Source organism: Sinocyclocheilus rhinocerous, unplaced genomic scaffold, assembly GCF_001515625.1.
Source record: "Sinocyclocheilus rhinocerous isolate Xijiao unplaced genomic scaffold, SAMN03320098_v1.1 scaffold659, whole genome shotgun sequence".
NCBI classification, from domain to species: domain Eukaryota; kingdom Metazoa; phylum Chordata; class Actinopteri; order Cypriniformes; family Cyprinidae; genus Sinocyclocheilus; species Sinocyclocheilus rhinocerous.
Genome location: NW_015652995.1, coordinates 1176400 through 1203343, shown reverse-complemented (window position 1 = coordinate 1203343; position 26944 = coordinate 1176400). Strand labels below are relative to the sequence as shown.

General features: G+C 35.4%; 1 pseudogene; it reads left to right on the top strand.

Moving 5' to 3' along the window:
* The window catches only part of LOC107715219 (solute carrier organic anion transporter family member 3A1-like), a 51771-nt pseudogene that overhangs the window by 15477 nt on the left and 9350 nt on the right, over positions 1-26944 (top strand).

Below are 26944 nucleotides of genomic sequence, written 5' to 3'. Positions count from 1 at the left end.
CAATGACACTATGGACACGGTCCGTGTCACTAGTTAAAATTGCTTATTTCTCTGGATTTAAACATTCTTCGAAACATTTGGGATAATGTAAGTACACAAGTCAGCAAAATATATAACACTGTTCTAGTGGTTTTTGGATATTTTAATAAAAAAATCTTACATATTGTGCCTTTAAACAAAATTACGGAATTAAACCGTTATAATGCCACATCAACTTTTACACTGTACATCACTCGCCTGAACACCAACCTGTGCTGAATAGATTAGTCGTCCGGTTCAGATACTGTAATATGTGAAATGGTGATATCGTACCTACAACTATTTTAAATTAACATTACAGTAATTCTTCTGCTTTGTTTGTCTCTTAGGTGAGCGTGCTGACCACACTGGAGCGGCGCTTCAATCTTCAGAGCGCTGATGTGGGCGTCATCGCCAGCAGCTTTGAGATCGGCAACCTGGCCCTCATTCTCTTTGTTAGTTATTTTGGTGCTAAAGCCCACCGCCCTCGGTTAATTGGCTGTGGAGGCATTGTCATGGCTTTGGGAGCACTGCTGTCCGCATTACCAGAATTCCTCGCCAGTCAGTACAAGATCACAGACTCGTGGAGCAAGGATCTGGGGCGAGACGTGTGCTCCAACACCTCTAAAGCTGATGAACCGTGTGGGAGTAGAGCCAACACCAACATGATGTACTTGCTTCTGATTGGAGCCCAGATGCTGCTGGGTATTGGTGCCACACCTGTTCAGCCCCTGGGTGTGTCCTACATAGACGATCATGTGCGGAAGAAGGACTCCTCTCTCTATATAGGTAAGTAAGCGTAATTTATGTTCGCTACATGCTTTCTAATGCATTTAGTTTACATAGCCACAGGCATCAGTTGTTTTGCATAAGTGAACTGAAAAAAGTGAAAAGCATGTATCTCTCCTACGGCTTAGTAAGTAAAAAGTAGATGATTATCAGGGTGATTTATTGTGGTTTCAGGCCTTCCAGTGGCAAGCCAAAAACCACTGATCTATTAAAGTGGAAAAGGAAATAAGAGCTTTTATGTGCCAGAAAGCAGCGTGTGCACAAAACCACTGGGTCAATAAGTAAAAAGCATATGCGTGTGTGCAAACGTGTTATATTTTATATTGTTTGTGACCACAGCTTTCACAATATAATCAGCAGGTGAGCAGTGCTGGGAGGGTTTTAAACATAATTAGTTTTATTTTGTATGTGTAGGGAAGAAAGGCATGGAAAAAGAGATTATAACACAATAACGCTTCTGTGGGAACAGTAGATAGCAAGTTTTGGAGGTTTGCAGCATATATATGAGATAAATAAAAATGTGAAAAATAAATGAATATCTATTTTTCACATTTTTATTAATCTCATATGCACTACCATTCACTACCTTTTGGAGATTTTTTTGTAAGAAATTAATATTTTTACTTATTAAATTTATCAAAAGTGGCAGTGACTTTTACATTGTTATAAAACCAATTTCAAATAAATGCTTTTTTTTTTATCAGTGAATCCTGAATTTTTTTTTTTTTTTTTTTGGTTCGTTTTTTTTTTCCACCAAAATATTAAGCAGCACAGCTCTTGTCAACATAAATAAAAATAAGAATCTGCATATTTCAAAGATTTTTGAAGGATGTGGCATTGAATACTGGATTAATGGCTGCTTAAAATTCAGCTTGGCAATCAAATGAATAAATTACTTTTTAAAATATATTAAAACAGAAAACAGTTCTTTTGAATTAAAAAAATATATAATTCATAATATTACTGCTTTAATGTATTTTTGATTAAATAAATGCATAAATTCATATAGTACTATTTAAACATTATAATTACACCCATTCCAGGTCAGGACTTGCATTTCCAGAGAATTATTCTGAAAGACAATCTTAGATATGAAGATATGAAGACAGAACATGACTTTAATATATATTGTCTTTATTATTTAATATTTGTCTTCAGTACAAAAAGATGTGACTATAGCTTACTTGGTTGATTTTGCTGTTGTCAGGGTAACAAGAACAAGACAAATTTCATGTTCACAGATAACAAGAAACATATGTCATTCAGGCACGAGCAGCAAGTCTTATCAAAGCACACAGATTTCCATGTCTGAAAGAACGTGGGCCATGGTTTGTTTCACATGCATGCATCTCAGTGATGAGGAATGGAAGATAAGTGTTGAAAAGGAAGTTCCTTCAGTCCCTGTTTGATCCTGTGATGCTTTACAGGTTCCACAATAAACAGGCACGGGAGTATGTGGAGTTTAAAATCACACCATTTAAATCACAATATATGTGATTGCATTAGATACAAAATATCAGATCAAGTGACATTTCTCATAACTAATTAAGGTCCCGCTTTATATTAAGTGGCCTTAACTACTATGTGCTTACATTTAAATTGATCATTTGGTTCAATGCACTTATTGTGTACATACATGTTTTTACATTGTACTTATATAGGTCAAGGTCAAGGTCAGTTTATTTATATAGCACATTTAAAAACAGCTAGTGTATGCCAAAGTGCTGTACATATACAAATACAGTAAATATAGAGATTAAGAGAATAAAAAGAAATGACTCAAAAAACACAATCAATACAAAAACACATTAACATACACCAACATACATTCCATCCAAAAGCCAAGGAATACAGATAAGTCTTCAGGCGGGATTTAAAAGCAGGAAGGGAAGGCGCAGATCTAATGTCCAGAGGTATGCTGTTCCATAGTCGAGGACCGGCTACAGAAAAAGCCTGATCCCCCTTAAATTTCAAGCGAGAGCGAGGTATATGCAAGAAAAGTTTATCAGAGGATCTGAGAGAGCGAGAGGATTGCTGATAGCTGAGAAGTTCGGACAAGTATGATGGGGCTAGATCATTTAATGCTTTATACACAAATAATTAAATCTTAAAATGGATCCTATGCTGCACCGGTAACCAATGAAGAGATGCTAGGACAGGAGAAATGCTTTCTCTCCTCTTAGTACCAGTCAGCAACCTCGCGGCTGCGTTCTGGACTAACTGCAAGCGATTCAGCGATGAATGATTGAGACCCATATAGAGCGCATTACAATAATCAAGTCTGGAAGTGATGAAGGCGTGAGTAACTATCTCTATATTTGAAAAATATCTGCATGTAATTACATCTGTGATTAATTTCTGTAATTACATTTATTTGACCCATCCCTTACACCTTAACCCACCCTTAAACCTACCCATACCACCAAACCTGTACCTAACCTTACCTGTTTCCCACCTCAATAGCAGTAAAAGTGTTTTGCAATACAATATGAACACAATAAGTACATTGTACTGATTTTTTGATGTAAGTACATAGTAGTTAAGGCCACTTAATATACAGTGGGACCCTAATTAACATTAAATATGAACATGTTCTGCTAATATTTGACAACTGTAAAGTGTCTTCATTACGAACAGTATATTTGTTAGAACTTCTATGTGCTTGTGCTGTCTCGCTTTAAAAGAAGATTCAACTTGCTTTGATATTTTGTCATATAATTTATATCAAATACACATTTTTAAGTTTGACATAAGGGTCCACTCCAAAGACATTTCACAGACAATTTTTTTTCTTTGTCTTTTAAAGAGAGTATTGAGTGTATTTTTCTGTCAGGTTTATTCTCAAATTGTGCAAGATCTCTTCCTTTTCCTGTTCAGCTCTCTTTCTTGCCTCAGCTCATGTTCAAAGTTCTTTTGCACATGCAACAGAAACAAACCAGCATTTCAGAAGGCTTTTGGGCGAGCGCAGTGCTTGTTTGACAGTGAGCAGTAGGAAATGGACACACACTGATTTGAGTTTGCAAGCTCAGAGGGAGATTTGGAGCTGTGCTTTTCCAATAAGCCGCACAACAGAGTTTGAAGGCAAACAAGCAGCGTTTCGTTTGAGAACAATGTTGTATTGTAGTGGAAGCTGCACTCAGTTGATCGTCTAAATCCTCGTGCTGCAGGCATGGCATGTGCTGCATGAATGGGCCAGATTATTCAGACATCACCAAGATTGATGTTTTCACGTACTGCTAATATATTCTTAATTTGCAACACAGCAACATAGCTTGTGTAATTGTTTTTCCTCTCATAGAAACTATTGAGTGTATCTTGCAATATACAAACGTAGGCTAAATGCTTGCTTCAAATGAGTTAAACATGTGTTTCATATAACTAAATACACACTGTTAGGTGTTAGAAGAGAAAGCAAATTAAAGCATTGCATTTTGAGCTATCATTTTGATGCTTGTGGTTTATGCCACATGTATGGTGGTCTACTGCCATAGTTCATACTATTTGGTGAAGCTATTTTGTGTCAGCCTTCATTCAGTGTTTGGAAGAGCTCTAGACTAGAGCTTGAAAATGTAATGAATATTTGCTATATATTTGGTAGCGATATAAAACTAGTCAACATTGTGAAAACTGGAATGATTTTAATACATGCTTCTGGTTAAGTTTCCAAACTTTAATTAATAGACTAGTTTCCTTGTCTATGGTTGTTTTAATAGCATCTCTGATAAACTTAGGTAATAAAAATAATATCAGGTTTATAAATAATTTATAAAAATAGTTTAGGGTCAATAAGATTTTTTTTATGTTTTGTTATTACAATTTGAATTGTAGCAAATTGTAACAATTTGATCATTTTAATATATTTTAAAACTATTTATTTCTGTGATTGCAAAGCTGGATTTTCAGCAGAATTTTCTTTTTCTTTTCTTGCAAGAAAATTTCTTATTATCATCTATGTTAAAAGTTCATGCTGCTTAATATTTTTGTGGAAATGTTAAAAAATGATGTTAGAAATTTTGTAACATTATAAATGTCTTTATATCTACTGTAACTTTTGATCAATTTAATGCGTCCTTGCTGAATAAAAGTAATCATTTTCTTTAAAAAAAAAGTTTGGTAGTTTATATATCTATTGATTACAATACTATATAATCTATATATTATATTATATATAAATATATAAATATAAAGTCAAATATTATATATTTATAAAGTCAATTAGATTAAAACATATTTATATTTTTTATTGTCATTTATATATAAAAAAAAGATCAGTCAAAAGTATGAATATTTCTTTAGCTCTGTTAACTCCATTCTGAACTGATAAGTGACTAACAGGCAAACCTTATATGGAAAGCCATATATAGACATTTTAATAGCCTCCGTTACCCTTTGCCTTTATTGAGCTCGAACAGACCGCATCATTGTCTCTTTTATTGGCTGTCAGTATCATTGAATATGGCTTCCAGGTCAGTCTGAATCCACACTGTCGTTCTTATCTGCACTCCTGCGGCCTGAACGTCACATTGCCCTCATGTGTTTCTGTGCACTCTCCGCACTCACGGTGAAAAGCCTTCATTAGTGGAGCGCACGGTGGGATCTTATTAAAAAACATTCATTAGTAGATTCAGGGATTTAATGCAAGATGCTCTCAAAGAAAGAATCTTCAAGAAAGATGTTGCACACCTTAGCTTTCAGTGTCTCTATTATTACCCATCAAGTACTTTGTTAAAATAAGTGCTAGCCTACTTTTTTTCTGCTGAAATCTGAAAAGAACACTAAATGGAGCTTTTATCCTCAGGAAAGCGGTTTGAGAAATATGCTAATGTCGGATGAGACTATTACCACCTGTTGGCCATAGCAACAGACGACTTACTTACTAAATGGTGAAGCAAATTGCTTCGATAAACAACCTATTAGGAAAATGCAACAAGATGCATGCATGGCATTCAGGTGTTTTGGGAATCGGGGCATTTTGTGTCCATAACATGTATATTTACATGTGTGTGTTGTTCAGACGAGACCAGTACATGACAGACATGAGTGCTTTTAGAGCAGGCTTCTGGGCGATCTCTGTAGGAGTGGAGACGTAATTACAGAATGAGGCAGGAATGCCAACCAGCCAGCCATGAGGTAGGTCTGAACTGGCCCGGCAACACATGCATACCGCACAACCCTATGAAAAACAACTCCCACAGGGAGAGCTTGGCTTTTCCTGCTTCCTTACAGTAAGCCTCCCACAAATCTAACTGGCGTGCCAAGTGCTTTTCATCAGCATACGCACAGATTTAAGCTATCAGGTCACTGTTAGTCCCACTTCTCATTTTAGCTGTAGAATACATGAAGAGATGGCCTATAGTGTATTAGAAGCCACCTTTAGTAGAAACAATAGGTGAGAGGTCACATGTAACAACATTTCTGCAACACTGGCTCAACCACTTTTTCCTTTTACAAATGCACCTCTATTTTTCGTAATTGTGACTTTATATCTCACATTTGCAAGTTTATTTCTTGAATTTTTGAATTTAGATCTCACAATGTCTATATATCTCTCAGTTGCAACTTTATTTCTCGTAATAAGGACTTTATATTTATATGTAACTATATCTCACAATTGCAACATATCTCAAAATGTCACTTAATATCTCAATTGCAATTGCAACTTTATTTCTTGTAATTGTGAATTTATATATTAATAATATATTAATATATAATCTCGCATTCTGACTTAATATCTTGCAATTGAAACTCTTATTTCTTACAATTTTGGCTTTATATCTCAACATTACAACTATTTTTTTTTTATAGTTCGCATTTAATATCTTACAAAAAAGTGACTATGTTAGTTGCAACTTTATTTCTCGTAATTGTCACTTTATATCTGATAATGTGACTTTATATTACACCAGGGGTGTCCAAACTCGGTCCTGGAGGGCCGGTGTCCTGAAGAGTTTAGCTCCAACCCCAATTAATCACACCTGAACCAGCTAATCAAGCTTTTACTAGGCATACTAGAAACTTAAAGGCAGGTGTGTTAAGGCAAGTTAGAGCTAAACTCTTCAGGGCACCGGCCCTCCAGGACCGGGTTTGGACACCCCTATATTACACAATGTGACTTTACATCAGTTGTGACATAATGTGTATGCCACTTCACTTTTAAAGCAGAAGTGCAGGTGTATGATGATCTTGTTTTTAGTGCCTCCTCAACATTTTTTGACTAAAGAAAACAAATGCAGACAGGGGTCAGGACTCTAAATGGACGCTGTTCCCAGAGCTCTTGTAGCCTTTTGCAGTCCATTGCTAATTTTGGGTCTTCCCACAGGGGCTTGACTGTAGAAATTCACAGCATCTCCATGCAGGGATCAGGGTATTGCCATGGCAGTCAGGAACGCGTGAACCCCACCGAACTGGCTCTCCATGCTTTACAAGCTTTCACAGTGTCAGTAACATGATTCCTGTATGTTGACGCAAATGATTGGATTCATGTAGCCCAAAGACAGTGAGGGGACAGCAGCTGTAGAAAGAGCTTATTCAAACGCATTAGCCTGCTTGTGTTTGAATATCCAGTTTCTAGTAACTGATAAAAATCAATACATACACAGAAATTTCCAGACAAATCTGCAGCGAAGAACTACAGATTCTGAAACTCTGATTTGGTGATAAGAATCACCAAGAAATTGAGAAAAATTCTGTATACTAGTGTTTGTGAACAAAAAACATTTTGCAGAAAGTAAAACGTCAGCAATAAAAAACTGAAACATGCAGTTTTATGCAGTCAAGTACAGACTGTAGCAGTGACAGATGTGAAGGCTGTTTGTTTTTGTCTCTGGTTAGGCAGTTTTGGGAAGACTTAACCCAGACCTGCTCTGGGCTTCGTCACACCACCCAGGCCAAAGAAGATATGACAGATAAGTGACTGATGGAGGCAGTGGAGACAAGAGTTCCCACTTTATTCTGCTGTAGGTTTAGATGCAGGACACTGGCAAATGTCTATAAAATATAAAATACTGGCATTATATTCACAATGTGAACATTTATTAGCATAATGCAATTTGTTGAGGCATGTCTAATTTATGTTAACGTTTTGTGCATGCTGTTAAACATTTAATGTGTGCATCATATTTAAATAGTAATCATTTTGCATATAGGTATACTCATTTTTTTTCATTAAAAATATTAAATATTTATATTTATTATATAGTTTGAAATATGTATACAACAGCATTGGAAACTGAAAACTCTTTTTTTCTGATCTACTTAAGATAAATGCCATTACAGTCAGCAAACAAGTAATTAATAAGTGCACCTTTAACCTTAAAGGAATAGTTCACCCAAAAATGAAAATTCGCTGTACGTTTACTCACACTCAGGCCATCCAAAGATGCCAGAGAAATTTAGCATTACATCACTTGCTCACCAATGGATCCTCTGCAGTGAATGGGTGCCGTCAGAATGAGAGTCCAAACAGCTGATAAAAACATCACAATAATGCACAGGGAATCCACACAACTCCAGTCCATCAGTTAACATCCTATGAAGCGAAAAGCTGTGTTTACAAGAAACAAATCCATCATTAAGGCATCATGAAATGTTAAAATCATTTTAACTTTAAACTGTCGCTTTTGACCAAAATACGAGTCCATAATCCATAATAACATTTCCCTGTTGTCCTCTCACATCAAAATCCTTCAACATATTTGTTTGGAACTGTTTTAGACTGTTTACGCTTTTAAACGGTGCTTGATCTGTGTGTATTTCTCTCCTGAATCAGATGTCACGACTTTTTCACTGGAGAAAGCAATATTATGTTTAGAGGACTTGTATTTTAGCCAGAAGCAACAGTTTGAAGTTTAATACATCTTAATGATGGATTTGTTCATTACAAACATGGACTGGAGTTGCGTTGATTACTTGTGGATTATTGTGATGTTTTTATCAGCTGTTTGGACTCTCATTCTGACGGCACCCATTCACTGCAGAGGATCCATTGCTGAGCAGGTGATGTAATGCTAAATTTCAAATCTTCAAATCTGTTCTGATGAACAAACAAACTCATCTACATCTTGAATGGCTTGAGGGTGAGTACATTTTCAGCATGTTTTTATTTTTAGGTGAACTATTCCTTTCATTTTAAATCTCTGTCATGATAATACTATTGTCCACAGGTCTTTAAACGTTGATAATGATTAACAATACTGACAAATGCAATAAAATTCAATCTTTTGAACATTGAACTTTATTCTGCTATGTTGATGTTTATCTGAGTGATGATGTTTAGAGATCTCAGATGCATCCTTAAGAGACACGTCAGCATGGCTGCTGCAGTGTTTTGACTTCACCCCCTGCCATCAGCCACGCATGCTCAAGCTACTGAAACGCTGTACATGTAATGTCATCTTGAAGGATTAGATTCTAAATGGGTTTTTCCATCTCGCCGATAAGCTTCGTGCCAAGACCGCGCCTTACTAACTCCTGTTTGTTTAATTTGAGAACAATGACTCGAGACCGGTGAGTGGCGCAGGTGTCGCTCATTATCATTAATTCCACCGTGTGATTCAGTTAAATGGAACAAAGGCAGACTTCAAGATTGGCATTAAAACTGCATTAAAATGAGGTTGAGTAACATCATTGGAGTCATCTGGCGTCACTCGCCTTACTTAATCCTATCACTGGTTTTGCACATTAAATACACCTCTGGGCTAATGCACAGCTCAGGTTTCCACCCACAATCCACTATTTATCCACAGTGTAAGTCAATGGAGAAGTATTTACAGTGATTGAATAAAATCAATACTGGCCATGGATAAATGCTTCCCTTTGTCAGGACTAGTGATTGATTGATATATTGGTCAGGTTGATAAATCGGGAATTTTTATTTGTTTATTTTTTCAATTTTGACATTATTAAATCTGAAATTTTTTGATACATTCTGCTCAAAAATGTAAGCAGTCTTAAGTCTATGTGACTTAATAGACAAACATTATTAAATCTGAAATTTTTTGATACATTCTGCTCAAAAATGTAAGCAGTCTTAAGTCTATGTGACTGAATTAATAGACAAACAGAAATATTCTGAAATATTATTACAAGAAATTTTGTATTATAATAGAAGCATTCTTTGATGAATATAAAGTTCAAAAGAACAGTGCTTATTTGAATGCTAATTTTTAGACTTTAATGTGTCCTTGCTGAATAAAAGCATTAATTTCTTTAAAAAAATAAATAAATTAATGAAAATAAAAAATCTTACTGAACCCCAAACACAAACCGCAAATATTAAACATTTAATTGCACGTTTACTTCTTAGATACATACCTATATTTAAACTGTGCAGTCATTTAATGATTATAATTATTTAATAATGCTAATAACTTAATAACACTGTTATTAATAGCAGAATGAATATCTATTTTTATCTGTTTCATACTGTACAATATAATGTTGAGATGCCTAAATTGCTGTAACAAAGCAACTATTTTTAGTCTTTGTAATTTTAGTTTATTCAGACCAAATAGTATAGAATTTTAATATAGGCCATTTATTAGTTGTTATCTGTTTAGTTCTAAAATAATTTTTAATAGTTTTCAGCATATTGTTGTGCATGTAAATCAGTTGTTATCATTACAGTATTATATTTATATATCGCCATTTTATCAGTGATGTGCCACACTCATCTTTAGATATCAGCATTGACATCTGCCATTAAAAACCCCATATCAGACCGCATTAGTCAGGACATGGCATAATATATCTGCAATTCATCTTTAGCTCAGTTCATCACAGTCATGTTTGTTTGAAAGATTAGTACTGCAACTTTCTACCAATACTAAAGTTCACACATGGCAGATCTGGTCTATTTACCGCTTCCCTTCCGGATGCAGTACAATTAGCGCCTAATTACGAATAGCAGGCATGCTTTGCTCTAAGGGGTTTCTTTATTCAGTGGCCTGGTTCCTCTCTGGATACAGCTTGGAAGTATCTGGAGACCTGCTGTTGGCACCGTCATACTGATAATTAGGCCAAGGCACCTGCTGAAGAAGGGTGGACCAGCTGTAGTCAATACTGCGGCCCCATCCACCAGTGCAGCTGGAGCTCTTCACCAATAGGCCCATTGAGACTTCAGGCCTGCTGCTTCTTCAAGGCTGCTGCCTGCATATCTTCTCTCAGGGCTTTTTGTGTTTCTGGCTCTTAGCCCAAGGGAAACATCTGACACAGCAGCTAAAGTATGCCAGTTGCACCAGTGGCCAAGACATATCTGTTTAAATAATGTTTTCTTTTTTAAGTGATCCATCTTCACTGTATAATCACATTATATGGTAATCTGTTGTTCAAATGTTTCCTGCTTATATTTGCACTCAAAACTCCTCCAGTGAAACAATGAGGCTGTAATTTAATCAAATATATATATATATATATATACGTTTTCTATGGATACACAGAGCACTTGTTGTCCTAACCATATCTTCTGTCCTTGAAAGACCCCATTTCTCAAGTATAATTGCTGTTACTATTATATGCTTGCAGGCCCGGTTCTACGGGAGTGCTAGAGGGTGCTAAACACCCTCAAACTAAATCAAAAGCACCCTCAGTTAAAGCTGTATCAATGACATTTTATTGAATATTTGGCAAACTATCCAGTGCGTTATGGTTTGCACTCTTGAGATTGATTTCTATGTCAATGTGTTTTTGCAGCTTTGAGCAATGTAGCCAATCACGGGCATATCTGTTGATTTCTTAAACCAGAGGCGCATTTCGTAAACCAAATGAGTTTTTGTTCTGGTATTGTGTTCAGAACGAATCATCTCATTATAACAAAGTGTTGATGCGTTGTGCAGCGTAGAGAACTTTATTGATAAAAAAGACGATATCTCCGTTTGCATTGAACTTTCAGCTTCGTAACTTTGCAGATATTTGTTTATGCTCAAACAGCAACATTACACACTAACTAACATTAAAAAAGTGAAATCGCAATCAACCACCCCTTTAAAGAGTAAAAGCCAAAAAAAAAAGCTACATTGCACTCTTGATATTGATTTCTATGTCAATGTGTTTTTGCAGCTTTGAGCAATGTAGCCAATCACGGGCATATCTGTTGATTTCTTAAACCAGAGGCGCATTTCGTAAACCAAATGAGTTTTTGTTCTGGTATTGTGTTCAGAACGAATCATCTCATTATAACAAAGTGTTGATGCGTTGTGTGCTGCCTGCATATCTTCTCTCAGGGCTTTTTGTGTTTCTGGCTCTTAGCCCAAGGGAAACATCTGACACAGCAGCTAAAGTATGCCAGTTGCACCAGTGGCCAAGACATATCTGTTGGCCTTCTGTCTCTTCTGTATATCTTTCTTTCCATCTTTTGGTCTTCATCTCACTCTTTGCCCTTGTGGTGCAATATAAACAGTCAGGAAGGTCTGTTTGCAAACATGCCAGCCCTGGTTTTATAATTTGATCGTTTCTTAAACCAGAGGCGCATTTCGTAAACCAAATGAGTTTTTGTTCTGGTATTGTGTTCAGAACGAATCATCTCATTATAACAAAGTGTTGATGCGTTGTGCAGCGTAGAGAACTTTATTGATAATAATGTATCTTTGTGAGCTTGCGATGAACTAAGATGAGTCACATAATATATCTGCAATTCATCTTTAGCTCAGTTCATCACAGTCATGTTTGTTTGAAAGATTAGTACTGCAACTTTCTACCAATACTAAAGTTCACACATGGCAGATCTGGTCTATTTACCGCTTCCCTTCCGGATGCAGTACAATTAGCGCCTAATTACGAATAGCAGGCATGCTTTGCTCTAAGGGGTTTCTTTATTCAGTGGCCTGGTTCCTCTCTGGATACAGCTTGGAAGTATCTGGAGACCTGCTGTTGGCACCGTCATACTGATAATTAGGCCAAGGCACCTGCTGAAGAAGGGTGGACCAGCTGTAGTCAATACTGCGGCCCCATCCACCAGTGCAGCTGGAGCTCTTCACCAATAGGCCCATTGAGACTTCAGGCCTGCTGCTTCTTCAAGGCTGCTGCCTGCATATCTTCTCTCAGGGCTTTTTGTGTTTCTGGCTCTTAGCCCAAGGGAAACATCTGACACAGCAGCTAAAGTATGCCAGTTGCACCAGTGGCCAAGACATATCTGTTGGCCTTCTGTCTCTTCTGTATATCTTTCTTTCCATCTTTTGGTCTTCATCTCACTCTTTGCCCTTGTGGTGCAATATAAACAGTCAGGAAGGTCTGTTTGCAAACATGCCAGCCCTGGTTTTATAATTTGATCGTATTTGTGGTAATGTGAGACTGCCACAAGCTATTATACAGCCAACTGCTAAAAAGAAAGTGCAATGATGCCGAAGATACAGAGAAATTTGTGATCAGTTCCCGTTTACTGTGTTTAGACGAAAGGAAGATTTAGCACAATGTAATGCTTGACCATCATCTGAGAAGACTAAGGCTTGACTGGTTTGCATGATTCATTTATCCCCAGCTAGCTTATTTATTTTATTTTTATTATAATTTTTTTTTGTCTTGTTTTGTTTTGTTTCATTTTGTTTGAGGGCACTTAATAGTGAGTAATCAACTGAAAGCTTTCTCCAGCTATTTTAGACCTTCCTGAATAAGACTAAATGACATTATATGGCTTGTGAAAACATCATCATTGACTGCATTTTTTTTCTCCACAACAGCATGTTCCATTTATTCACACTTTAGCATTTGTTTGTGTGTGAACATATAAGCCTGTATTTTGGTGGTCTTCGCCACCCCAGGATATTTTGGGATCCTTTGAAGTGAGTCAAAGAAGGTGCACAGGTGCATATTTCTATCTTTCTTCAAAAGGCAGGTTGGCTTATCTTATTCCTGTGAACCCAACTTAAGGTTAACATTGGGCTGTGATGTTGCTGGCATGCTGAATTATTTTCCAAGTATGTGTGCTAAGCTGTTCTGATGAAGACGTTGGAGATTTGGAATACTGAAAAGCCAGGATCAACACACATTTTTCTTAGATCGACTGAATAAATATAGCTAATATGAGTAGTAGTAGAAGGCAAATCAGTTGGAAGCAGGGTATTTGCAATTTTTTGTGTTTCTTCTATGGACAATTTAGAGGTTACAGCACCCTCACTAATTTAAGAAGCACCCTCAGTGATTTGATTCTGGAGCCGGGCCTGTATACTTGCCTGCGGCGATACTCTGTGCTATTAGTTGCGGTTTCAGGCTACGGTACTCAGCACTGAATCGGCAATGCATTAAAGAGCCATCAGCTTTCATACTGAAGTCTAATGTGAGGTCTCAACCTTACTACCAAAGCATTAGTCAGTAAGTCTTAAACTGCATGAATATTAGATAAAGAACAGTATACCTAAGTGCATATAAGTGTTGTAATGTGTGTAATGTGTGTTTTGCACTTGGCTTTTGAATTTGGCTCCTGCTTTCACTCTCTTTGGCTTTGTCATGATTATTTAGGCCAGTAGGGTGGAGAACAGAAACACTATCAATTTAATGAGAAGAAGTTAATTAACATATGATCCTTGATAACCCACACAAATGTTCCAAAAATACACTTGCTCCAAGCGTCTTATGCTGCCTCATAGTTGAGATTGATTTTGAGTCATAGTAGAATATCCCTCTGATTCTGTGTTGTTTGTTGCTAACTAATCTGGTCATGTTGCAAGTACAAAAGAATCAGATCTTTATTTCTGATTTAAAGACATCTGGTAACGCTTTAGATTACAACCCGCAAAGAACTATGTAAGTATACTGAATTTACGGTGTACGTTTCTGTAATTATAGTGTACCTATAAAGAACATACGTGTAGATATAAGGGAACAATGTGTTACGTTTGGGTAGTAAGGGGGTAACAACCAGATATGCAACCTGCAAAGAACTGCGTAAGTATACTGAAGTTACAGTGTAACTTTTTTGTAATTATAGTGTACCTATTCAATACCTCCATTTTACAGATTATTACTCCTTTAATCCCCAAACTTCGCATATTGTTACCTTATACCTACACGGAGGTACTGAATAGGTACACTGTAATTACAAAAAAGTTACGCTGTAAATTCTGTTTACTTAGGCAGTACATTGCGGGTTGTAATCTAAAGCGTTACCAGACATCTTTTTAAAAGAGTAGCCTAATTAGCCTACTTGTTGTGTCGTGTCCTATATTTCATTATGATGCACCCATATTAACACTAACAGCAATAATGAAGAGCAGCATAATCTATAAGCATTCGCTGCCATTTTGGCTGATGGGACCCTAAATTCTGTGGCTCAAATAGATTAAAGGATTATCTGTCTTATCAAAGCTTTTTTGTCCTCAATTCTTCATGGGTTCTATAACCATATATGGGTGTTTCTTCAGCTATGGGGCAATTTTGGCCCTGTGGACTAGTTTAATTTGTCCAGCTGTGTGTATATTGTGCATAGATAGATAGATAGATAGATAAATAGATAGATATACTGTACAGTACACTACCATTCTACCAAGATTTTTTGATGTTTTTGAACCAGCAAGGTTCATTATCGCAGATTGAATCGTCTGCGATAATGAACGCGATATTGCCTAATCGTCAGTGAACTACGGCTCTGTGTAGTAAATGCCGCTCCATCTGAAAGAAGGTGATGGAGATTTACTACTAATCACGGAACCGGCTTTACTGACTAGATGCGCATGACAATCGCATGCAATTAATTGCACAGCCCTAATCTACAGCCATAAATAGTTTTCTGACACTTTTATGTCCATAAAGACACTGAAGCCTTAATATCTTGTTATTCTAAGTACAGATTATATTACAATGCCCTAGCATTATATTATTTGTGAGCAGTCTGTAATTATGTCATTAAAGGTAGGCGATTTCGAGAAAGGCTAGCAATAGCACGCTAGCTTTGAAAGCAAGATCCCCTCCCTGCATAATCACTCTCCAAAGCCACGCCTCCTCCTCCAGCTCTTCAGATGTTCAGGTGTGTTTACTTTCCTGCGATGTGTTGCTAGAGAAGTGCATCTCTTGGAAACAAGTTAAGAGAACAAATCCATAGGAGTCCACAGATTCCTCGCTGTCACTTTGATAATATGAGGCATGTCGCTCAAACGCTGACAAGCAGTAGACAGGTTCACCTCATCTGACTAGAGCAAAATAAAAGACCTGTTGTGTTCCAGATCCATGTTTTGAGGCAATTACCTCATGTCACAACTATAGTTGCATAATCCTATAATCATAATCATTATTATCATCCGTGCTCATTTGTGTTTTTATTTATAGGTGGCTGACTCATACATTTAAGCATCAAACAGCCTAGGTAGTCTAAAATAGAAATCCATTTTCTGATAAAACCAGAATGTGTGTGTCAAGCAGGTTGTGAATTATATAATCTGAGAGATTGCTTATGCCCTTTTTTTCGCCTCATGTTCCAGATGCCAGACTGAGTAAAGTTCTTTGAGAAAATTCCTCCCATGCCCTGGGAAAACCAAACAGTCCTAAACTATTTGGACAGAAATCAAAAGCCTCCTGGCCTCTCAACTTCCCTACATCAGAAAGGATGTGTGTCTGTGTGCATTTGTGTATGCATAATGCACCATAGGGAAAGCACATATTTGCATTGGTTTCACCTTAAAATTATTTGTTTGCACTGGGTTGCTGGGTTGATTTGACCAGTTTCGCTATGACACAACTGTGGCTCCATTACATGAAAGATTTTATTTATTTAGGCATATAGGATTTAGGCTTGCCGCGATAGACGGTGCTGACGGTGATACCGGTCGGTGATACCGGTATTACCGGTGTTGTCACACGTTGATTAACCGGTGGGAAAATTTCATCACCGTCACAACCCTAATAGGATTAGGTTTTTGGCATTTGAAATATTGTTTGAGATTAAACCTACAATATTTTAAAAAGTATGCCTGTTAGAGTTTTTGTTTAGTCAAAAACACAGTGGTGTCATCATCCGAGCTTAGATTCAGACTGACAGGCCTCTGGTCAGTGGCGTGTAGCATTAGTCTGTGAGTGACAGACAGTTTGATGTATTTGAACAGCAGGGGAGTAATGAAGAGAAGGGACACATATATTTATGATCAGGATTTTATATCACGATATCATATCAACATTGTAAAATAAATAAATAAAATAAATTGTAAACTCTATGCAGTGAATGGGAATTTGAGTCATTTTTAACTTCATATTCACAATCAAATATAAATAATTAAATGTGACTTATCAGACTTGACGTCTTATAATTACAGATATCAAACCTGATGTGACGCATCTAACACCGCCATATTTGGTTTGAGAGCTACTGCAAAGTTTTTCAGAGTTTTTTTTTTCATGACATGAATATTGATTTATTCATTGCACAAAGCTATTCTATAAGTTTTTACAAATTATTTTAAATATAGTGCACAAGTCATATGGCTAAATGTATGATATGTTTTCATTTTCTTCCTAATTAATTAATTTGGTTGATGCTCAGCAGCATTTGTCCCCATTCCCCTTCTTTATATCGAAATAAGCGTCTGGGATATTTTTCTGTATTCTTCTGATATATGGCGTACAACAATATTTTTATGATATTTCTTATTCATTGCAGCATCCACCCCCATTCATCTTCTTTATATGAAAATAATGGCCATGACATTCTTCAATTTTTCACCATTATGTTCAGTGGAAGAATGTCATACAGGTTTGGAACAATATATTTTCTCATTTTTGGGTGAACTGTTCCTTTAAGAATATAGAGTTATCCAGTTGTCTTAGACATGGATACACTGAATTTAGATTTCTATGTAGATATATGATGCATGTGCCCTCGTCAGTCTTACTTAATAGTGTCTTAAAATATCATACCAAGTTTATTGGAGACACTGGCCATCTGCTGATATCCTGCTGTTGCCTTTGAAACTGCTAGACACAATTTCTTACTGTCAGTTTTCTTCTGCTCTGCTGTTATGAGACTGACTGACTCTCCTTCAGCATTTAACACTGTCGTTTCATGAGTCAAGTGCTTTAAAAATATAATAATGGTGGTCATGTTTGATAATCATTTCATCCCTGTGTAGCATGTGTCTAATTGGTTGAGCTGATGGTGTTACAGTTCACCCCGTGTTACAAAACTCTTGATCTTCCCTACGGAAAATGAAAGTAATGCACATTCGCATTCTGAAACAGGAATGGAGGAACAGAAAGTGAAAATTTCAGTCTGACAGCATGAAGAAGTCCCTGACCTGACTTTATGTTTGCATAATTCTTGCATTCTTTCGCTGTGTAAAGTCTAGTCCTAGCGCTTCAGTGTCACTGTGGATATTTTTCGCTGTCAGTCTGTCAGTAGGCTCTAAAGGGCACACGTTACATACTGGAAAGATGGACAGGAAAGCACTCATTCTCTTGCTCTCATTTGCTTTCTTTTCCATTTTTGACTGTCTAAAACAGCCTAGGTCAGATGCCGTGACACCTGAGATTTTGACTATGTGTCATGCCACACATATTGTTTGAGTCTTTGATTTATGGTGTAATACGGTGCAGGTTTATCTGTTAACTGAATGCTTTTTAGCACTGAAGTACATTAGAAGTAACTCAACAGTACCGTATATGTGCATGCTTACCCAAGCAAAATTGTGTGTGTGTGTGTGTGTTTATGTCGCATAAGCGTACACAGGTGGAGTTGCTTTGTAAGCTCACTCTGGATTATGATGGGTAAAAAGACTATTGCAGCAAGTTATAATAAACACAAAGCACTTGACTGAAGCTCAACTACAATTTCTTTGTGCCTGTAAGGAAACATATATTACTCATGCCTGCTTGGGAAAAAAAATCAGTTTTCGGTTAAATCCAAATGATAGCATATATTAATAAACAATATGTTTTTGTTAGGGTTGCAATGACATTGTGGCCAAAATATAATTATTTTCATGTTATGGCCAATAACCGTTAAATGGCACATATTACATTTTTTGTCTGAATAAAAGTAAGACCTAAAAAAAAATTTTATTCTACAAGTGAGTTTAGGCATCACAGCACAATTTATTTTGACTTTCATTTTGAGATTTACTAAAGGTTGCATTTAAAAGTATTACTAAATTATTAGTGTTTTTAAAGATTAACCTTAAGTGAGCATTAGATAATGGCAAAGATAGGCCTAATATAATATATCCAGGTGGATGCTGCACACTGGTGGTGGACGAGGAGATACCCCCTGACAATGTAAAGCGCTTTGAGTGCCTAGAAAAGCGCTATATAAATGTAATGAATTATTATTATTATTATTAATAATATAATTTAGAAATAGAGGAAATGCTTATCCAATATTAGCCAATATTTCTAATATCAACAAATACAATAAATAAAAACAATATAATATCGGCTGAAAGGTTATGGTATCAATATATATTGTGCATCCTTAGTTGTTGTGCTGAAATCAAATCAAATATTACTTGAATTCAAAAATATACCACATGCACTACCAATTGAGTGCCAAATCAGCATATTTGAATGATTTCTGAAGGATATTGTGACACTGAAGAAGTAATGGCTGCAATAGCTGCCAAAAATTCAGCTTTTCCATCACAGGAATAAGTTACATTTTAAAAATACTTTCAGCTAGAAAACAGTTCTTTTAAGTTGTAATTTAAATATTTTATAATATTACCTCTATATTTTTGTCAAATAAATGCAGTCTTGGTGAGAATAAAATACTTTTTTTAGCATTAAAAAAAGATAATTATAAGATTTGTCTTCTGGACTTATTGCAGAATTGTGGTGGCAAAAGTATAATACTAACACAAAGTAAAGCATAAAATGTGTGCAGCGAGAGAATGCAGTAGATCTTGGCTTTACAATTTAACAGCTATTTCTAACAGGGTTAGCGATGTCTTCAGTGTGAGAAGCCCATTATTTTCCCACTCTTTCTGTAAGAACGGTGTTAATTCTATTGCTCTATATAGTGCTTTGTTTTCTTTGCACTCCACATATATCCAGGTGGATGCTGCACACTGGTGGTGGACGAGGAGATACCCCCTGACAATGTAAAGCGCTTTGAGTGCCTAGAAAAGCGCTATATAAATGTAATGAATTATTATTATTATTATTAATAATATAATTTAGAAATAGAGGAAATGCTTATCCAATATTAGCCAATATTTCTAATATCAACAAATACAATAAATAAAAACAATATAATATCGGCTGAAAGGTTATGGTATCAATATATATTGTGCATCCTTAGTTGTTGTGCTGAAATCAAATCAAATATTACTTGAATTCAAAAATATACCACATGCACTACCAATTGAGTGCCAAATCAGCATATTTGAATGATTTCTGAAGGATATTGTGACACTGAAGAAGTAATGGCTGCAATAGCTGCCAAAAATTCAGCTTTTCCATCACAGGAATAAGTTACATTTTAAAAATACTTTCAGCTAGAAAACAGTTCTTTTAAGTTGTAATTTAAATATTTTATAATATTACCTCTATATTTTTGTCAAATAAATGCAGTCTTGGTGAGAATAAAATACTTTTTTTAGCATTAAAAAAAGATAATTATAAGATTTGTCTTCTGGACTTATTGCAGAATTGTGGTGGCAAAAGTATAATACTAACACAAAGTAAAGCATAAAATGTGTGCAGCGAGAGAATGCAGTAGATCTTGGCTTTACAATTTAACAGCTATTTCTAACAGGGTTAGCGATGTCTTCAGTGTGAGAAGCCCATTATTTTCCCACTCTTTCTGTAAGAACGGTGTTAATTCTATTGCTCTATATAGTGCTTTGTTTTCTTTGCACTCCACATATTTATCATTTCTGTCTCACGCTGAAATTAATGTTGAATTGATAACTGCTAAAGACCTGCTGAGACGTGTGAGTGTGGTCTGTTGTGTGAAGTACAAAAAACAGCTTGTGTTCAAATCTTTATAAAACTGAGCAATTGTTTTGGATGTTGAATAAGAATATTGAAGGAATTTGTCTTATTATTTATCCTTAATGCAATCTACATACAGTGTTAGCGATTTATCATAAAGTGTCACATAAAACTGTCTCAGATGATAATTTAACACACCATCGTGTTTCTTGCAGTCATTTTACACCTCATTAAAGTCATCTAACACTCACTGCCATATGCTTTTAATGCATCACTGACAGAAAAAAAAATCAAGTTATCAAGCATTTTGAGTATTTTTGTTGAAGTAAAGTATTATTGAAATGCTGTTTTAGTTCTTATAAACTTGCTAAATTAATTTTTAACAGAACCTTTTTTCCAATGTAAATTAGAACACATTAAATGTGTTATAAAGTATGGAAAGTAGACACAATTTCCTTAAGATTGAATGCTTTTATAAAGATCCTTTCTTGAAGGGTTGTCAGAGTTCATGATCATAGACACTTAGCTGATTCATGTGTAATTCTCAGTAAATGTCATTCTTTTCTGTCCTCTAAAAGGACATTTCAGGCAATAAAAGGCTGCAGCATTATACCATTATCTCTAGGCTGTGCTGAAAGTGGATGTTAAAATGTGGCAGTGGAATAGGCCACACATAAATGTTTTTCCTTGGTACCCAAACAAGACTTCCTGGAAGAAAGACCAATTTCCAAGGTATTTAAGTGAATCATGGACCTTACACAGCATGCCATTTTAATACCTGCGCTTTAATGATGATTTAAGTTGTAAAGTTAAAAATGCTTACCACCGAATTTGTACTGTGCAGTAAATTGGATATAATTACCTGCATGTTGATGATTAGAGGAAAGGATGTAGGAAGTAGCCCATTCCTCCAGTGACTAAAGGCCCAGTTTTGTGTTCATGAAATTCAGGAGGTTTTTATTAATCCTATATATGTTTCAAGTCCCCATGAGAAATAAAAATGAAAGGACACTCAGGACAGACACAGTTTTGGAGAAGCAGCAGAAAGAGATAGGGAAAAAAGAGTGAATGACTCTATGTATTTCAAACATTTAATACCAGTTTTTGACATTTGAATCATCAGATTATCTCCAATTAGATTATGAGCCAAAATCACTTTAGGACGTCAGTTTAGATTTTCTTATCAAAACCCACCTCATTATGGTTAAATATGACGTTTGTTTAACAAGAAGTGATGCTTATCAATCACACGGAACCTGTTATTTTGCTTTATATAGAAAGAAACTGCATTCTGAAGAAGTTGATGGAATTTTTTTTCTGTTCTCACTGTGGTAGGGTACTCAGCCAAAAACCAGCTATCACAATACCTTAAAGGTGATTGCAAGATTTCTGCTGCCTTTTTGAGGTTTCCTGTGAGGGTTGTCAGTTCTGAAACGTTGCTATGAGCACATGCAGTCTCTAAGGCAACACACAGTAAAAACACCACAGTGCCTTCCACTGGGCAGCACAACAGTTGGGATGGAAACTCTGCAGCTGTTTCTTGTGAATCCAACACCATGCTTTTACTGTGGTGCCCCCCTCTCAACCCTCAACCTGTAGACTGAGACTTTTAATAAAATTGATAAAATTTTAATGCAAAAAAATGTATACTTCTTAAAATGTATAAAACATTTCTATACTATTTAAGATACAGTATATTATTTAAAAAAATGTAAAATATCTTTATTTACATTTCTTATTTTTTTGCAGAAACCTTGATAGATTTTTTTTTTCAGGACTCTTGGATGAATAGAAAGTTCAAAAGAACAACATTTATTTAAAATAGAAATCTTTTGTAACATTCAAAATGTCTTTACTGTCACTTTTGATCAATTTAATGCATCCTTGCTGAATAAAAGTTATATAAAATATTAAATTATATATATATATAATTAATTCTAACTGACTCCAAACTTACTTTACATAAAAAATGTCTTTACTGCCGCTTTAGATCGATGTAATGTGTCCTTGCCAAAGTATTAATTTCTTTAAATAAAAAATGTACGGATTCCAAACTTGATTTTTCATGTTTTTTGGGGGGGTTTTTTCAGTTAAAAAAACATGATATATTAAATGTATTTTAACAAATAAATAACAATGTGTCCATAAATAGCTTATGCAGCCTTACCCCTCTAACTTTCCGTGAGTGGTCATTTCTATCAAAACTGCAGGAAAACATTTCACAGCAACCTGTTCCTATTTGATTCGTGGGAAACTGTAAATTGAGAGCAGACCTTGTGGTTGCGGTTTCTAACGGGACACGCGGTTTGCAGTGTGTACGTGTGCATGTGTGAGTACACTCCCTCAGATGGCCAGAAGCTCAGGAAACAGACCTCACAAACAAGCATTCATACACACACACATTTAAACTCCCGCTTTGATCTGAGGCATTGTAATGTAGGGACTGGTGAAAGTGACTCATTTTTTCCAGACAGACTCAATAATTGGTTGCTGGAGGATAGTGAGCCACATCTGTTGTGGTTCAAGCGTCTGTCTGGCTCGGTGTAGTGTGAGGTCTCTTCCTCTGGGGTTACTGACCTTGTGGCTTCAGCTCCATCCATCTGATGCTGAAATGCAGCGCCAGTACTCAGATATGACGTGTCTCTGTATGTGGGCTTGATTGTGGGTCTATTAAAGGATGCATGCCCTTCTGCATTTTAATGTGTGATCTGTGAATTTTATTTATTTTTTTTCAGTGTAGAGACTTGCATTGTAGAGCATTGTCTGGATATCAGGCACATTAAGCAGTACTTGAGGAATTCCAGCTAACTGATCAAAGGTCACAGTCTAGCAGGTCACTTCAGCTTTTGTTTCAACATTGATATCAAAGTGATGTTTCTCAGAAGTTGATGAGTATGGTTTTCAGTGGGTTGGATTGGGTTTTTAGTCCAGTATAATATACTTCTTACAGTTTACATGGTTCCCAGTTGTAATATTTATCATTGTTATATTGTTAATAATTTATTTGCAATTTTTTTATAATTAATTTTAATATTTGATCTAAAAAATAGTTAAGAGTTTTAGGTCAAATTATTATTTAGTCTATCTTTTAATTAAGGCTGTGAATCAATACAAATGAATCAGGGTTTTAGCAATATATAAATTCATGATACAGTTTGCACAGTTCCTATTTATAATATTTATAATTGTTATAATACCAATAATTTATTTGTATTTATTTTTTATAATTTATTTTAATATTTGACCGGAAAATTTTGATTTTTAGCTTAAATTGTTGTCTGGTTTATCTTTTAATTATGGCTATGAATCAACAAAAATTAAAGTGATGAATTTAATCAAATATTAAAATTTGTATTCAAATACATATGTTTAATCCCCAAATGAATGTAGAATAAATATAAAGGAGTATTTTAAATAATATTTGTAATGTCATTATTTTTAATGGCAAAAATGATCAAGGTCATTGTCGATATATAGATACTGACACCTATACCTCTATTTAATAGATTATTTTTGAATTTCTAAACAAAATCATTAACTATAGCCATTCAGTGTTATATCTGAAAGTCATCAAGTTGAATAATAATAATAATAATAATCTAGTCTAGCCTATAATCTAGTCTAAACTGAAAATTATTAGAGTACTTAAGTAATAATTAATAATAATAACAATTAGAGTAGTAGTTTAAATACATTTATGAAATTCACCATGTAAACTCATTATAATTTATTTAATTTTCCTGCTAAATAGGTCGATGAGTAATTTACACAGTTTGATTGCATATTTCATATTGGTTTTCTATTATTTTTGTACTGTCAATTATTGCCATTTCCTCCATGCACATACCACTCCTGGTGTGTATATTATTATTATTATTATTATTAACAACAATATGAAATAATTATACTAAACATATTAAGTTATTAAATAATAATAATAAATAATATTAATATTAATTATTTGGGTGAACACACATTTTTTTTATATGCATGGTTTTACTCCCAAACTCCCTGTAATATTAGGAGGTCTGTATTGAGGACATAAAAGGCTGACATAAGCAAGGTCAGACTCAACACCTGTCAGTAACAGACTGGCCATGCTTTTTAGCTCTCTGTCATTGTCCTTCCAGCCTGTTGTACCGCATCATAAATTACAACTAAATCTGGGTGCCAGACTTGCTTCCGTCAAATCGCAGTTCTGCAAGACACATTTGGCACAATCACTGGAGACTTTTATCTCTTTCTTTGCTGAATAATCGTGGCGGGAACATTTTCAGAAGGGAAGACCGCTTTTGGTGATAGCACAGGCACACATCGTTTAATGAAACAATATTGTGTGTGTTTTAATAAGAGAATGGCAGAGGACGAGGAAAGCTGATGAGAGTGCCTGGATAAAGGCTTCATAATCTCAGAAGCTGCATGTGACCCACAGGGCTATTGCTGGGCTGCTGTCACACTTTTTGACAGCATATTAATAGGGATTTGTGCCCCAGATGTCTGCCGCTTCTGATAGGCATCGTCTGTTTGGAGCTCTGCCACTCTATTCCTCTCAAAAGCAAATCCCTTTTTTCTTGCTTTGTGTGCAACCCTGTCAAGAACTGGTGAATTACTCTGAAATTTACTTCTCATTCTTCACTTGGAAAATGTGTTCAGACAGCTTGTGCTCATAGTCATGTGTGTGTGAATGCTCCTCCTTATTATACTGTATTTTTAGTATTACTATACATAGTATTCATTGCTTTATTTTAATACACTACTATTAATCTTGCAACATGTAATGTCAAATAACAGCAAATGCAGTATATGATTGTTTCAAACAGCAACAGCATCAAGGAATAACAGTGTTTCTGTAGACATCTGTTGCCCTTTGCTTGTTTGAATTAATCTGTGTTATTTTGGAAAATGTGGGGAAAATATGGGAAAAGGATGAAAACATAACACTGCATACACACTGCAACGTTTCTCGTAGAAAAATGTTCCTAATGTATTTCTGATGGTCCGTCTTGGGTTGAGTGTGCCACCTTGTGGCTCGAAAAATTAAATCTTTCCCTGCTATTGAAATATTGTGAAAAATCGATTACTGTTGTTTTATATTACACACTTAATTAGAAAATATTTACTTTTATTTTATACATATCCTAATATCCTTATATTATAAAATGTAATTTTAATAATAATACTAGACAATATTTGTTTTGTATTTATATATAATATTACTTGTGAAAATTTGATTAGCGTTGTTTTATATTATAAACTTGATTCGAAAATATTTACATTTATTTTAAATAATATTTTTATATTATAAAATGTAATTTTAATAATAATACCATACAAATACAATTTTATTTCTTTTTATTTGAGGTAATATTCATTGTAAAACTACAAACAAATATAACAACAAATTTTGGAACTTAGTTTACTTACTATTGTGTAATAGTATAATGAGCATATTATAATTATAATTTTTATTATTGTATTTCAGGTATACTCTTTTCCACACTGGTGTTTGGGCCTGCTTGTGGTTTCATCCTGGGATCTGTCTGTACCAACTTTTATGTGGATGCTTTGTTCATCGACACAAGTGAGTTTCAGTTCATCCTCTGTATCTCCAAATACAACACAAACGCTCAGTTTAGAACAACAGAAAACTGCTGCAAGGCATTTTGTTTCCCACCAACACGGCTCTTGCATCTACTGAATAATTGAAACCACAAGGCCTCGTATTCTGTCTCAGTGTCATGATCAATAATCAGCAAGAGAATCAACTGAAAAAGAAAAGGACAAAAAGATTTTCACACTTTTCACAAGTGGTTTGGTCATTTCAGCTACATCTATTCCACCAAATATAGCAATAAAATCTCTTTAGACAAATTTTTAGTAGAATAAGACGTACCGTAGCTCAGTAACTTCAATGACTTTGAACAGCTCAATGGTTTTGATGTCAGATGTCTGTGAATTGCATCATGTATTTTGAAGTGGATCTTCTCAAATGTCTGCATATGTGAGAGATTTATCATTCTGCTACACATTATTTATGTATTTACTTAGGGCTGCACGATAAATCGAAATGGAATCGAGATCGCGATTCGACAGAAGCTGCGATTGTCATGCGTATCTTTCAGTGAAGCACGGTTCTGTGATCAGCAGTAAATCTCCATCCGAAGGCCAGAGTGGGCTCTCGTGCTGAAACTCTAAATACTCCTCGCAGAAGAAACCCAGAAAATTTCTCGCTGCAGCTGAATAAACAGAAGATTCAACTGCTTTCATTGATTCAACGTAACTAATAAACACACGA